This window comes from Ceratotherium simum, chromosome 8, assembly GCF_057802395.1.
Source record: "Ceratotherium simum simum isolate JZ-2026a chromosome 8, ASM5780239v1, whole genome shotgun sequence".
In the NCBI taxonomy this organism is placed as follows: Eukaryota; Metazoa; Chordata; class Mammalia; order Perissodactyla; family Rhinocerotidae; genus Ceratotherium; species Ceratotherium simum.
In genome coordinates this window covers 76208729-76223714 of record NC_141907.1, presented here as the reverse complement: position 1 = coordinate 76223714, position 14986 = coordinate 76208729, and the positions used below count along the sequence as shown (strand labels likewise).

The 14986-nt window shown below is 36.6% G+C and overlaps 1 protein-coding gene across 3 annotated transcripts in view; it reads right to left on the bottom strand.

The window, feature by feature from the left end:
* GRID2 (glutamate ionotropic receptor delta type subunit 2) overlaps window positions 1-14986 on the bottom strand; it is a 1475972-nt gene that overhangs the window by 1219150 nt on the left and 241836 nt on the right. The gene's annotated exons all lie outside the window — the stretch shown is intronic.

The window sequence follows — 14986 nt, the reverse complement described above, 5'->3', positions numbered from 1 at the left end:
TATGATTTGAATCTAGAACTTTCTTCATTCAAAGAAACTAGAGTTTTTATACTAATAAACTGTATCTATGTTAAAACTTTAGTTCATTCCTAAGAAAACATGTAGAAAAACATGTGCTGAAAAAAAAAAAGACAACAATGAATGCTTTCAAACTGTGTTCTTAATTCATTTCTTTAGAGTTTGACTCAATGACACAGTAGGCAGTATTTCTCTTTTGAAGAAAAAGAAAATAAAATAGCAGCTGGAAAGAGCTGATAACTTAAATGGCTGTGGGCCATATCAGAAGAGATGTCAGAGAATACACTATGGCTTTTTATTAACCTCTTGACGTAAAAAGTCAAAATATGTCCAGTAAGAATGCTTACTTATGGCAGTTGATATAAAGCAATTAACCACAGAGCCCAAGTTAAAAAAAAAGTCAAGTTTGGAAAAAATTCTACTGCATTGCTGATGTGTGAAGACCCTTAGTTGAAGTGTATAAAGAACACTACATAAGCAGATTCCTAGAGATCTTCTAATATTATTTCTTATCTTAAGTCTCAAAAGTTAAACGTCAAATATTGTTTTTTTCCCAATAAAAAAAGAAAACAGGTTTTCCTTCCTTTAAAATAATTTCTAAAACAAATTGACAAATATTTATATGTCCTTGACATCACCAGTACATACTCTATAGGAGAATTCTTGAAATCTAACATCTTACCCTCTACACTCTCTTTCTAGAATCTGTTCTTCAGCAACATAGAGACTCCCAGTCCCCTGACCAACGACTGAGTCAACAGAGGTTCCATTTTGCTGAAACAGTAATAACCGGCGGAGTAATAGGAGGTGAATCAAAAGCACCCTTTTGTATATGTTATGTATCAGATGTCTATTAAAATGCAAGTGGAGAAGTCAGGTAGGCAATTGAATAAGTGGAAATGAAACTTAAGAAAAAGAGTTCTGAGTTAGAGACATATATTTCAAAGTCATCAGTATACCTTTGGAAATTAAAGGCTTAGACTGGATATGGTCATATAAGAAATAGTGCAAATGGAAGGAAGAAGAGAGACGAGAACAGATCCCAGAGGCAATCCAGTCTTAATCAGAAGACGAGAAATAATCAAGGATGGATTACAAGGCACCACCAATGATACAGGGAGAAAATCAAGTAAAAATAGCATCAAAAAAGAGAAGTTTTTTAAAAAATTGGGAATGGTCAACTATATGAAATGCCACTCAGAAAATCAGTCATATTAGAACAGGTAAGTATCCTTGTCCTGTGTTTGGTAACATGGACATTGTTGATTATTTTAGTAAAATCAATTTCAATGGAACTGTTGAGAGTGGAAGCCAGATTCAAATGGGTTAAAGAATGAATGGAAGATAAGGAAGTGGAGACAGAGTTTCAACACACTTTTTAAAAATTAGCCTGCTATAAAAGTCCTGTGTTTATCTCTTCCTCATTAGCCTAGAAGCCCCCAAAAGACAGGGCTGATGTTTGACTTTTCTTCAAAGTTTATAGTCCCCAATGTCTGGCATACTGTCTTTCTTGTAATATACACTCAATATTTGTTTGTTGACCTGTAGTAGTAGAACCAGAATTCTAAAACTTAGTGATATAGCTCAATCAGTGATGGAACTTTAAAAATTAAACATGCTTTCCCAGATATACTGAATCAGAATCTCTGGTGTTAGGAGCTATAATTCCACTGACATTTTCTAGCTTCTTTTATAGTTAGGTTTGATCAAAAGAATGTGAATAAAAGTGGGATATGTGCCATTTCCAGTACAAGGGGTTAAAAACTAAGCTAGCATGGCCTTTGTCTCCTTCTGATGTCTGGACACACATGAAACCCCACGGGACGGTGAATTTAAAAGTTGCAAGAATCCTGGATCCCTATGTGAAGAAATTTTGCTAACCATCCAGGAATATATTGCCCAAGGGTAATCACCTAGGTAATATATTACCCTAAGAAAAGTTAGCTTTGAGAATCCTGGTTCTTAAAGAATGGCCCCTAGAAAAACAGCATCACTATCACTATGAACTGGAGTGGGGACAACCAATCTGTTTTAATCAGTCTTCCAGGTGACTCTAATGCATGCTAAAGTTTAAGAATCACTGGTATAGAAGGATATACTTTGATGAGGCTTATATCTATATTATTGCCCTATATTCTCTACAAATGAAGATGTAATGAACCACAGACTGCTTCAGTCAGTTTGGATTCTGATTTTTAATTCCTTTAATCTTATTAATGTTTCCTATGGCTTTTTAACGCTGATATTATAAACTCAGTTTTCCAAAAGAGGGCTATTAAAGGAGAAGTTAAAGATCCTATAATCCTGGAAAGTGATCATCACCTATTGATGGACTCAGCATTCATTAAGATCTGCTATGCAATTGTTTTCTCTAAGGTCTCTACTTATAGGTAAAGAACCTTGATCTTTTATTCTTTCCATTTACTTTTACTTTGCCTCATTTTCAGCTGTACCTTCCATGGCGTTGCCTACCATCCTGAAGAGGTTCCTCTAGCCGTGGTTCTCCTAGACTTAGAAAGGAATACCTGATTCCTTGTCAGTCTGAGATGGCACATAACCTCTTTAAAAAGCCATAGTTGGGTCAGCCCCATGGCTTAGTGGTTAAGTGCCTGCGCTCTGCTGCTGGCGGCCCAGGTTCAGATCCCGGGCGTGCACCGACACACCGCTTCTCCGGCCATGCTGAGGCCGCGTCCCACATACAGCAACTAGAAGGATGTGCAGCTATGACATACAGCTATCTACTGGGGCTTTGGGGGCAAAAATAAATAAATTTAAAAAAAATTGTTTAAAAAAAAAAAACCCATAGTTATATAATCAGCAAGTTACTTATCAAATGTTGAAAGCCTGAAGAATTAGAAGTGGTGGTTTTTAATCACTCCTCCAGGTCACAATTCTGTAACCTGTGGATTTAATCTATGTGAGCTAATAGATGTAATGGGTACAGTTTTAAAAGAAGGTTTAACTTAATATAATGAAACTTTTCTTCTGAGTTGTCAAAAAATTCTAATATGCTTCCTCTTGTAGTTAGGTAGTGTTTAAAGTGACTGGAAAACATTAGAACTTATGTATTATAAAATGATATATATATATATATATATTATAAAATGATATAATAGCCCCTCTAAGTCTGAGATATGTATTTTTCAAATTGTATTTCAAAACAATTTTACAAGATTCAGGTCCAAATGGTGGGGTAGGAAGACTCGGAACTCATTTCCTCCCATAGAAAGACTGAATCTACACCCACATATAGAATAACTCCTCCTGAAGAAGAACTGAGAGCTGAACAGCTTCTTCACAACAAATTACAGAGGGACCACATAGAGATAGGTGGGAGGGAAAGACACGGAGGGACCACATAGAGATAAGTATGAGAGACAAAGACATGGTATCAATGGAAACTCCACACCTGACACAGCGACCTATAGCAGGGAGGGATATCACTGAGGGAACCGTGCACAGGCTTGCCCGCCCTTGAGCATAGTGAAAAAATAGCAGTTTAAAGGGAATCTAGACTATACAGGAAGGAAATCCATTTACTGGCCCTAGAGCGTCTGAGAAACAGGGAATTGCTGGAACTCTCTCTGGAGTTGAAGGCTCCGGCAAGCACCACTCTTTGCATTCCCTCTCTACCTTGATAGCACAAGCAGGAGAATGGTCCAGATGCTCTAGCCCACCTGCTAAGGTTGCCCCAGCATGCCCTGGGCGCCTGGCCCACACCAGCTCCAGCCGTCCCTCCAAGGCTGCCCTGATGTGATGCACCCCAGGCCCTCCCACCTGTGCCCCACCCCCAGCTCCAGCTGTCTCACCAGGATAGCCCAGGACTCCCTCAGTCTATGCCCATTCCAGCTCCAGCTGGCCTGCCAAAGCTGTCTAGCACATGCAGCCTGCACAGGGGATGCTTCTACAAAAATCCACTACTTCAAGACCCAGAGAGGTAGCTGTTTCACCTGATTCAGGGAAACAAACAGAGAAAGTCAAGCAAAATGAAGAGACAGAGGAATATACTCCAAGCAAAGGTACAAGATAACCCCCCCCCAAAAAAACCTCTTATGAAATGGAGATAATTAATTTACCTGAAAAAGAGTTCAAAGTAATGGTCATAAATATGCTCACCAAACTCAGGAGAAGAATGGAGGAACACAGTGAGAATATAAGAGCAAGCCAATCAGAGCAGAAGAATACAATAATTGAAATAAAAACTACAGTAGAGGGAATCAACAGCAGAACAGATGACACAGAATAATGAATCAGTGTTTGAGAAGACAAAATAGTGGAAATCATGCAATCAGAACAGCAAAAATTAAAAAGAACTTTAAAAAATGAGGAGTTTTTAAGGGACCTCTGGGACAACACCAAGTGTACTAAAATTTGCATTATAGGTGCCCCAGAAGGAGAAGAAAGAGTGAAAGGGGTAAAAAATTTATTTGAAGAAATAATAGCCGAAAACTTCCCTAACCTGGGGAAAGAAACAGACATTGAGGCCTAGGAATCACAGAGTCCCAAACAAGATTAATCCAGAGAGATCCACACCACGATGTATTATAATTAAAATGGCAAAAGTTAAAGATTAGAGCTAGAGAAAAACAGGTCACATATAAGGGAATCCCCATAAGACTATCAGTTGATTTTTCAGCAGAAACTTTACAGGCCAAAGTGGCAGGATATGTTTAAAGCACTGAAAGGAAAAAATTTACAACCAAAAATACTCTACCCAGCAAAGTTATCATTCGGAATTGAAGGAGAGAGAAAGAGTTTCCCAGACAAGCAAAACCTAAAGAAATTCATCACCACTAAACCGGCCTTACAAGAAATGTTAAAGGGTCTTCTTTAAGCAGAAAAGGAAAGGCCATTACTAGAAATAAGAAAACATATGAAAGAAAAAATCTACTGGGAAAGGTAAATATTTAGTAAAGGAAACAGATCAGCCACTTAAAAAGCTAGTATGAAGGTTAAAGGACAAAAGTAGTAAAATCAACTATAACTACAATAAGTAAGTTAAGGGATACACAAAATAAAAAGATGTAAAGTATGACATTAAATACAAAAAACATGAGAGATGGAGTAAAAATGTAGTGCTTCTAGAAAGCGTTCAAACTTAAGGAACAAAACAAAAATAAACAAAACAAAACAGAAACAGACTCATAGATACAGGAAGCAAACTGGTGGTTACCAGAGTAGGGGAGAGGTGGGGGTGATGAAATAGGGGAAGGAGATGAAGAGGTACAAACTTTCAGTAATAAAATAAATTAGGCATGGGGATTTAATGTACAGCATAGAGAATATAGTCATAATATCATAATAACTTTGTATGGTGATAGATAGTAACTAGACTTGTGGTGATCATTTCATAATGTGTATAAATATAGAATCACTAAGATGTTCACCTGAAACTAATAGGATAGTGCATGTCAATTATAAAGAAAAAAAGTTTTACACTTCAAGGTTCTGACAAGATGACAAACTACTAACAGCTCCTCATTCCCTTCACCAAAATCAAATATACAGAAACTTCTGAAAAGTAATAGTAGCGTGCATCTGAAAAACCAACATAAAAACTCTGAGAAAAATTGAGGGAGACAAAAGGTGGTTTAAAAGATAGCTGGAATGTCAGAAGCACACAGGAATGATATCTTAACACACCTGTAGAAGCAGTCAAAATCCCTCCAGGGGCTTAGAGACCTTCTGTAATTGGATCTTTCGTTAAATTTCAGATCTCAGACTCTAGTACTCAACTTCTTGCTCCCTTACATCCAGTTATCCCAGCCTCCCTGTTGTTGCTAGAAACACAACGCATGTTCTCATGCCAGGGCTCTTGATCTTGTTCTTCCTTCTGCTTGGGATGCTCTTCCCCTGAGCCAAACACATGGCTAGCTTTCTCAACCTCTTCAAGTCTTTGCTCAAATGATACCTTTTTAGGGGCTGGCCTGGTGGCATAGCAGTTAAGTTTGCACGTTCTGCTTCGGGGGCCCAGGGTTCACCAGTTCAGATCCTGGGTGCAGACCTATTCACCACTCATCAAGCCATGCTGAGGCGGAGGTCCCACGTAGAAGAGCTACAACTGTACAACTGGGATATACAACTATATACTGGGGCTTTGGGGAGAAAAAAGAGAAAGAAGAAGCTTGCCAACAGATATTAGCTCAGGACTGATCTTCCTCAAAAAAAAAACAACAAAGGAGACGTATGCACCCTTCCTTTAAAAAAAATGATACCTTTCTAGTGAAAGCTTCCTTGATCACTCTATTTAAAATTGCAGACTCTTGTCTCCACTCGCTTTCTTCCCTCATTCACTGATTTTGTTTTTTGGCATAGTACATATCACCATCTGATAGACTACCTATCTTAACTCCTTATTTATTGTTTATTTTCTCCCCCTCTCTAGAACACAGGTTCCATGAGGCAAGGGATTTTTTTGTTAGATTCATAAAAAAATTACCAGTGCAAAGAAAGGTGCTTATCGTATATGAGGCCATAAATAAAAATTTGTTCAATGAATAAAATATTATATGACTGAATATTTTAGAAACTCTCACTGATCATAATATTAATAGTGTAATACTTGTGCAAAATATTTAAACTACATATACTGAGGTCTCGAGTCAAAATTGTCGTTCAGGGATGCACTCCTCAGCTTTATTTGCCTCTGACTTCACCTTGTAGAGAGCTTTAATAAAGAAGTGAAAACTCGAAAAGAATGTTCTAAGAAGTTTCATGCTCTAGAGTCCCATTTCCCCAATAAAACTCTGTTTTATTTGTCTAAATGCAATTAGAGATTTATTTGTGTAAATACTTAACAAATTCCAAAGGTCCTTCTTGAATTAAGATATAACAAATAAAGCAGGAGAAATAATCACAGCTCAGTAATGCTTAATACATTTCAAATATTCTATGCGTCTAAGCAAAGAGGTTTTTTGTAGAAGTTGCAAATAAGTGTAGCACCTTTTGTAAAGATTCTGTAGTTAAACCTGGAAACCCATCAGATTATAATCTGAAGGGGAAGAGCTCCTGAAGGTCATCTAATTCAGAAATATGGAAAGCCAGTGTGTAGATAAACCATTATCTACATGCGGTAGGAAATAGGACATGTTCTATAATTTGAGAAAATATATTACTATAATTTTTAAAGCTGAATGTGTCAGATAGAATTATGAAGGAATGAAAAAAGAAGAAACAACATCATTAGACAGTTTGCTAATGCCAACTGGAGGCTATTTGATCCAACAGCTCTTTGGTGGTATTTGAGGCATTTCTTAAATAAATTAATGTCAACATATTACTTTTGTGTTGTGTGTGTGTGTATATATAAACATACACATAAAAATGAATTAGTGAACAATCAAATGCATATGTAATCATTTTTAACTTGTGAAGAAGTAACTACTTACAAAAAGGACATTTGCTGAATAAGAGACTCTGACAGGTAACTAAACAGGAAGCACAATATTAATCACAATGAAATGAATCTCTAGCCTGGGCAGCACTTCATAGATAGGAATATGAGATTGAAGAGCTTGTAATAGCCAGTTTCCTGACCCAACCACTGCAGTGATAGTCATACACTACTGAACATCAGCATTACGCAAGACTGACCACACTTTGGATGGAACTGTGTAATATGTGCCAAAAAAATGTATTACCTTTGGCACATTTTAGCATCGTGACTTACAACGTTCCTATAGTTACACAAAATTTCTTCCAATTATTTGTCTTTATCATGAACGAAAACAGTATCTGTCCTGTTCCTTTATATAGATTAATTTAGTTACCATTCTTGAATAATAGTGTAATTTCTTTACTCATTCTGTAGAAAAATATCTCAATGTGCAACAAAGATCAAGGAGGGTCAGAGAAGTTGTTCTACATGCTGTTTGCAAAAGAGAGAAACTTCTTGGGCCAGCCCCGTGGCTTAGTGGTTAAGTGCGCACGCTCCGCTACTGGCGGCCTGGATTCACATCCAGGGCGCGCACCGACGCACCACTTCTCCCGCCATGCTGAGGCTGCGTCCCACATACAACAACTAGAAGGATGTGCAGCTATGACATACAACTATCTACTGGGGCTTTGGGGGAAAAATAAATAAACAAACAAACAAAACAAAAATTAAAAAAAAAAAAAGAGAGAAACTTCTTGCAGCTTTTCTGCCATTGTGAAGGAGGCATGCCAGCTGTTGACAGAAGAATGAACAGATCCAGCCAGGTGTAAGATGCATCTTATTGTCTGAAACTGTGTTCACGGGATGCATTGTCAACAAAATTTCTCGTCCCCCTTTTCCTTGTTGGCAAACTTTCTTTTATTCCTCTAAATGCAATTAGAGAGTTATGTGCTATACAGAATGACTCTGGAATAGTTTTGAATCTTAAAAATAGAAATATTTCCATGTTGAATTGAATGGTAATATGGACTTTGTGGCGTTTTTTCCTGTGTATGGAAATCATGACATTTTGAGATGCTGCCCCTTGAATAATTTTTACTTTTATTTTAATATGCATTACACATACCTCCCTAAAGTAAGTAAATACTTCACCACAAAAATTGCAACAGCTGCTGGCATATCCACAAAGTTTACTGAAATCTGTTAGGCGTTCAGAATCATGAACCGTGGGCAAACAACATACGAACCCCTACAGTTTCCAAAGACGCCTAGTTTATATACTGGGATTATATAGGTAATAGATCAATAATAAACAATATGCCAATGCCTTATATTTGAGGAGTAATTGTTTTAAAAACACATTTTCATATATATATCTCATTTGATTTTAATAATATTCAAAAGAAATAAGATGCTGGCACTTGTGTAGTTGTTTAAGAAACAATTGATGTTAAAGCACTTTTTTCATTTTCCTTTTGGAGAGAACATTTTCATCTTTGATTATAAAAGTAAATCATCTGGGCCGGCCCCGTGGCTTAGCAGTTAAGTGCGCGCTCTCCACTGCTGGCGGCCCGGGTTCGGATCCCGGGCGTGCACCGACGCACCGCTTCTCTGGCCATGCTGAGGCCGCGTCCCACATACAGCAGCTAGAAGGATGTGCAGCTATGACATACAACTATCTACTGGGGCTTTGGGGGAAAAATAAAATTAAAAAAAAAAAAAAAAAGTAAATCATCTGCTAACCTCAAAACTGCTTTAAAAATTATTGAGTAAATATGTTATATAGCTATTAACTTCAGAAGTTTTAATATATCTGGTACTTTATCAGAGTGTACTATAGACATGCCATTTTCATAGGTATATGGAATATTTAGACCAGATAACAGGCACTAAACAAATGCAAGTTCCCAACATTTTCCTCCCCTCCCAATTCCTCAAAAACACTAATCCATTTTAAATGCATGAAAATATCTCAAGCAAAGAATGTTCAAGTTAGAGCACTCTGTGTATTAACTGGTAACATACAACAAGAAAATGTAATATTACACTTAGCTTGATTATTACTTTAAACTTTAAAAAAGGCAAGATATACCAAAAAAGATTACAAAATACTGTACTTAGATTTTTAAATCCCTACTCTACCATGGGCAAATTACATTTTTTTTTTTGATCCTCAGTGTGGCACACGAATTCTAAGATGGCCTCCCCAGGATTCCTGGCCCCTAGTGCACATACAGCTTTGCCCAGTTATTCAAATATTTACCTAGGCTTGCTGTGAAGGAATTTTTCAGATGTATTTAAGGTCCCAAATCAGTTTATCTTAAATTAGGCATATTATCTGAGTGAGCCTGACCTAATCACACAGACCTTTAGCCGCAGAGAGCTTACTCTTGCCGGTAGTAGGGCAAATCAGAGATTCTAACATGGGAAGAATTTGATGTGCCACTCTTAGCTTGAAGATGGATGGCACTCAAGGCAAAGAATGTAAGCAGCCTCTAGGAGCTAAGAGAGGTCTCTGGCTGTCAGGCAGCAAGAAGATAAGAACTTCTGTCATTCAACCACAAGAAACTGATCTTTGCCAACCATAGGAATGAGTGTGGAAGTAGATTTTTCCTTAGAGCCACCAGACAGGAACTCAGCCCAGCTAGTATCTAGTCATCCCATGCCAGACTTCTGACATACAGAACCATGAACTAATAAATCTGTGTTGTTTTAAACCACCAAGTTCGTGGTAATATGTTACACTGCAGTAGCAAACTAATACACTCAATAACCTCCATTCTTTAAAATATGAACAGTAATATCTAATTCACTAGTGTCTGAGAACAACTAGTATGACGCCTACACAACATGGGAGAAAAATACTTGTTAATTTCTTTCCTTGCTTTAACACACAACATGTGAGAATGTTCACATGCCAGACATGTGCCACTGTATTAGACACTAGTGGTAGAAACTGAATTCAGATCCCAGTCTTGAAGAGGTTATAGTCTAGTTATAGAAATGATTAGATAGAGAGATAGATAGATAGATAGAAATATAGTGGTATAAGTGCTATAATCAAGAAATGAAGAGTATTAAGGAAGAAACCTACAATTTTGAAAATGCTAAAAAAATCTGTTCTGTGAGATATGATAGTTTGGTCTTCTTAAACTGTAATTATAAAGCAGGGAAATATTTGAAGTTTCTAGCTCCTAGCAAGCATGAATTCAGTAAACAGAAAATCTAGTGAAAAATATTTTGGATGAAAAATACTACTAATTGACAACCCTGATTCACATATTTTGCAACACCGCCAATTTTTTTCCAGCCTGGGAGTTTTTCTTATAAAGAAGCTTCATTTGCAGAGAATCTTCTCACCAATTTATCATTATAAAATTAATAATTTCTTAATATAACAAATTATCAAAATATTCATATGAAAGTAATAAGTAACATAACTATACATTTAAAGATGAAAAATAGGGTCAAAAGAGTTAGGTAACTTGTTATAAGCATATTCCTTGTTAAAATCATTCCTACATTTGTAGTTCAAAGTTAAGGTCAGATCCAGGCACAGAAACTAGACATTTCAAAGTCAACATGTTACTGGTCATCACTTGCTGTTGGAACAGGAAACATATTCTGGCACGGGACACCTCTCCTGCTTTTGATGAACAGACTCACCAACTACACTGACAATACAGGGTATATTTTAGAACTGGAAAGAAATAATTTTTTGGCCTTGTATCATAAAAATATATATTTCATAAACAGATAAATGAAGTTTCAAATGGTTTGACTTTATTATTTTAACCATAACACACTTCACAATTAGGTAGCTACATTTCAAATGTGTTGGCTTTATGTGAAGCTTCTATTGCACTGTGAAGGATTGAGAATCTTTTGGATCTTAAATTTATATTATTCTCAGCTGTTGATCAGGGTGAGAATTCTGTCCATCAGGGATAGAATTCTTTCTATTCCTGAATACATCACCCTCCTCAATTTCACTCCCAAAGGAATGCTTTATATTACTTGGATTGTAAGAATCTTTCTCTGTGCATAACTATGAAATACAGGATTCAGAACTCTTAGAGCTGGACCACATTCTGATCCTGAGCTCTACCCACAAGTCCAAATGAAATTCTCAACAGAAAAGTGTTACAATCTCAAATTACCTCACACTCATCCAATCAAAATTCACCATCCTCTCATCTCTCATCAAGTGCTCCAACAGTACTTGTTTGTGTCCATCAGCCTACTACTATTACATCTTGCCATGCACTCATGTAGTGGTTATAGGTCTCTCCTCCCCATTAAAATGTCTGCTCTTGAGGGCAAGAATGTTTTCTGAAGCAGCTTTTGTACCTTGCATTTATCTGTGCTTACCAGTGGGTACTTAATATCTAGTACATTAAATTCATATTCATAGGACTATGTTCAAGTTAGTCATTTAAAATGAATTTAGTTTTGTTTAACTCTTGAGTTTTATTTGTCCTCATGTAGAAGAAAGCCTAAATATCAGATGATACAGACATAGTTTCTGGCTTCACTGAATTTATAGTCTAGTAGTGAAGATAAGACAGACCCAAAAATTCTCAAATACATAATAAAATGTGATACATTCCATATATGATATTTGAATTAAACATTATAGAGATTCAAAGAGGTTCAGAGTTCATGAGTAGATCAGAGAATGTTATATGGAAGAGAGGCATTTGAACCGGACCTTGAAGAATAGGTAGAATTAACACATTTAAAGAGTAGAGGAAGGACAAGTTGAGAAAGGAACAAAGTAAGAAAGGCATAGAAGTAGAAAAATGTAGGGGGTGCATTTACAGGAAGTTATTGCATCTGGCTGGAGACTATGGTTCCTGAGAAGGTGGAGAGAGAAGTAAGGGTAACTAAGTAAGTTGGAGCCAGAGGGAAGATAATAAAAAATACCTGATTAATTTGACACAGTTATATTTAGGATATAATTGATTTTGCATAAATCTCTGAAACAAGAAATAATGAGTTGACGGACTTTACTCATTAGTTATATATTGAAAATTTGGTAAAGAAAGATTTATAATAATGGGACAATATCCTAAGCAGTCAGTAAAGAATAAAAAGTAAGAGGCATTCAAATGTATATGCCTCTGTATACGACTATTCTGAAGTTGGAGCATCAGCATTCCTAGTAGAATTATATTCTGGGGATGGGTGAAAAAATTAGAATTATACATAATTCTCCCCTGCTATGTTTTGAAAAGAAAAATGGTAGCTCTTACAGAAAAATCCCTCCTATTATTATTAAGCTTGGTAGAAATGTTCACCCACTGTAAGCATAAAATCAATTTTCCAGCCCAGGGATTCTTTAGTTTATATGTTACCACGCCTTACTGAGGCAGAAAGGGTGATACACCCACCAGCTCTTGAAGGATACCGCAAACACGTAGTGGTGGGAAAAGTGCTTCTAGTTATTGGCAAAGAGAACTCAGTCCATTTCTTTGTGACTTCTCATTGTCAGAACTTTCCAAAAGCTTAACTAAAGCAAATAATCCTAACAAAGTTACTCTTTTTAATCATTAAACTGGAAGGGGGGGGCGGTTATGGTGGAGAGATTACAATTTAATCCTTTACAAAATCACTCTGATAGCGCTTATTCCATGGGCCCTGGCATTCATGAGGCAGTCTCAGACTCATGGGAAAACAGCTGTATCAACTTCACAATTCTCTGGGCCAAAGAAAAAAGAGAGTTGGCCTAGATAACTTAGAACTGTAAATAAAATACTCACATTACCTATAATTGGTAAATGTAAGTCTGTATACTGTTTCCATAGGAGAAGAGAACTATATACATCTGAGTACCTACTACAATTATAGCATTCTGCTATGTATTTCACATACATATCCTATTTTAATCTATACTAAAATTGTGTGAGGTAGATATTACAGATAAGGAAATCATGATTTAGAGAGCCAAGATGCAAATCTAGGTTGGACTATAAAGCCCAGGTTCTCCCTCTGACAGCCACTGGTGGTCTGTGTCCCTCTGTATCTCCAGTCTGGACAACGAGGCATGGGAACTCGGCAGCTCCGCTCCTGGCTGACCTGGCGAGTGGGCTGGAGACAAGGCAGCCATGCTGAAAAAGGAGAACTGACCATAAGCACTGTTTGAGACATAACTTGTAAAAATATTTATAGTAAAATTCAATGCTAACCCAACTTTAATGAAACACCTATCATTAGGTTAGATGAAAAGTTATGGTACTTACCTTCAAATAAGGAAAACGTTTTTTATTATGTTCACTGCTGATTTGATATTGTACTAATTAGCACTGGAAATTATTAGAATACTGCAAGATCATTTAAATGTCAGTCAGCACCCACTAACTTGAGGGAAATATGAGTAATTTCACCTATAGCCTACAGAGTAAAGCACAAAACTGAATCTTCCCTGTTCTTTATTGCAATGGCCTCAGTCTAAGTAAACTCAACTTGTTCTTTTCACGCAGATTTCATGTTGTTACAGAGGAGGGAGTCACAAATGAGGCCCTGCAGGCAGGAAGTGATCATTAGACTAATTGTGAGAAATGGATTCAAAAGCAAAATGAATCTTCTTTGAAAACTATAATCCAAACTTTGGCAGAGTTAAAAAAAAAAAAGGTGTATACCTAGATAAAACAAAGTTATTCATTAGTAGATCTGAGTATGCTTATTTAAGAGAGTCCACTATTTGTGTTAAGGTGTACCTGAGGCCTGGCCACTTAGCCTTCTAGAGAACACAGAAGCACTCACAATAATGGTTTTATAAATATTTTGAATTATCAAACTGCCGAAGTCATGGCACCACTAGACTATTGTGATCTTCTAGGTATGTAGCAGTAATAAGAATGATAAGTACAGTTTCTGTATTTGAAATAATTGACGTTGAATATATTCATGAGATTATACAAACAACCCGAAAAACCAACGATGGTTATACATTGGTGTAAACATCATGTGGTTAATGTAAGAGAATAATGACACAGGGCATTGAAAATTAGGACTAAGGCAAAAAACATTATTTTCAATGAATCTAATAGCTATATATCTTTTACATCATAAATGTTGAATGTAAACAAAACAATGTAGTCACACTATGAAGATTTGCTCAGGCTACACTACTCTTCCTAAGCGTAGAGTATGCAAGATTGTACCGAATATTTAAAAGATGCACACAACATATTTGCTGCCTCAATAAAGAAAATATACTAAGCTCCAAGAAATAATTGAACTACAGGGCCTCCAGGGAAATAGAATGTGGAAGAAGCATGTTAACCTATTTGTGTTACCCTCTCTGCGTGAAATATTTTGGCAAAGGCAAAAACAGAATCTTAGAGAGATGAGGTAAATATAATAAGATTAGTTAACAAGCCACAGAAGTAAGGTTCAAACACAAGTTGTCTGGCCCCAAAACCTTTCTGTATTTCTATTTCTCCAGCATTTCTCAAGCATATTCTGTAAGAAGGTAATAGTTATTACATGAAACAAGGATGCAATGTTATAGAATTTAAGAAACACTGAGTTAAAGAAAGTGAACAAGCTTCTTTAGTGCCGGACTTTCCAAACCTTTGATAAGCCAAC